Below are 1,521 nucleotides of genomic sequence, written 5' to 3'. Positions count from 1 at the left end.
CCCATCCATCCATCCATCCATCCATCCATCCATCCATCCATCCATCCATCCATCAATCCATCCATCAACTCTATGTGTATATTTGAAACGTCCTTCTGTTATTGAAACATAGCAGCAGAAATATTTCTATTGCGGATTCAACATTTTATTTGTGTGCACTTCATATTACAGGTAAGGCTTGTTTAATTCTATTGTTGTGCTCGCCTCGAAGCACAAAGAAGACGCCGTATTCAGCCTGTGTTTCGTCCGCTTAGAAGATATATGTATATTTTATCTACGCTGTAATCAATTCATCTGTGACATGCTGTCAATGGCAAGCGCTTATCTTTGTGTGTGTGTGTGTGTGTGTGTGTTGTTGCCTTTGATGAAGAGTTAAATCTGTTTCTGTTCTTTGCCATTTGTTTTTCAGGTATGCATTGCCCGTAAAGAGGAACGTAAATGAAAATGCACTGCTCCATTGTTTCTTACAATCTGCATCGTTTGCGAATATAATTTATGTCTTTCAGTTACCATGAAATTGCTTGACGAGGAGGCGGTGTTTTGTTGATGGATTTTTTTCGCCGTTTTGAGTATCTAGATTGTCTGTGTGTTATGATCGAGCTATTTTATGCACATGTATATATTTTATTTTCCGAAGTGTTTTATTCCGGTATATTAGATCTATGTATTTTTTTCCATCGTTGGAACATTATGGTCATTTTGCTGAAAAGAATGTTTAAACCGTATTTCTGCTACAGTGACTATGAACTACAGCTAAGTCATTTGAAAGTGTGAAAAGAAATTTGTTTCAAAGAGTATTCAAAATCTATAGACGAGGCGTGATTGAGAATTTAACTGTCTGTGTACTCTTTGTTTGATTGTGTGCCTGTTTACTTGCCCGATCGTCTGTCTTTTAAGTAGATTCACCTATTGGCCTGTCTAGTCTTTCTATAATTCTTTAAATGTTTCCTTGTCGGTAGATTTAACTGGATATTACACGGTGTGGTACTTGCCTGAACCCCATCTTTCAAATTATAAAAAAATAATTAAAAAAGCTGCCTGAATTGGCCCCATTGGCCATAGCAGAAGCCACAAATCATTTCAATCCCTATTAAATCTATATTTTATGTAAAGAAATAGCTATGCTTCTCTGTAGATATATTGGTCGTGGCTGGACATTGATGGACGAACTATTGTCTTTACTACTGTAGTTTTTATTGTATATTGTACGGTATGCCAAACGCTTCCACTACATTTTTCAAGTTCCAAGAAGGTTTCGGCTATGTTAGTTTATTAGTATCGTATCCCTTCCGACCTCAAGAAACTCTGGGCTTTTTAAGGAGTTTTTTGTTGTTGCTAGAGAGCTCCCCTCGAATGTGCGGTGTATGGTGTGTTTCAGACATAGCGAGTGTTCTTCTACTTCCCTTCCAGTTGTATGCCGAACATGCTAAGAAATGAAAACTTCCAGCCACTACAGGGATTTCTCTGAGCGGTTCATTGGCTTCTTTAGCCTTCCCGTTCAAACCCTCAACTCAACCCCCC

This window comes from Aplysia californica, unplaced genomic scaffold, assembly GCF_000002075.1.
Source record: "Aplysia californica isolate F4 #8 unplaced genomic scaffold, AplCal3.0 scaffold00545, whole genome shotgun sequence".
NCBI lineage: Eukaryota > Metazoa > Mollusca > Gastropoda > Aplysiida > Aplysiidae > Aplysia > Aplysia californica.
The sequence above is the reverse complement of the archived record's forward strand: the minus strand, read 5'-3'. Positions refer to the sequence as shown.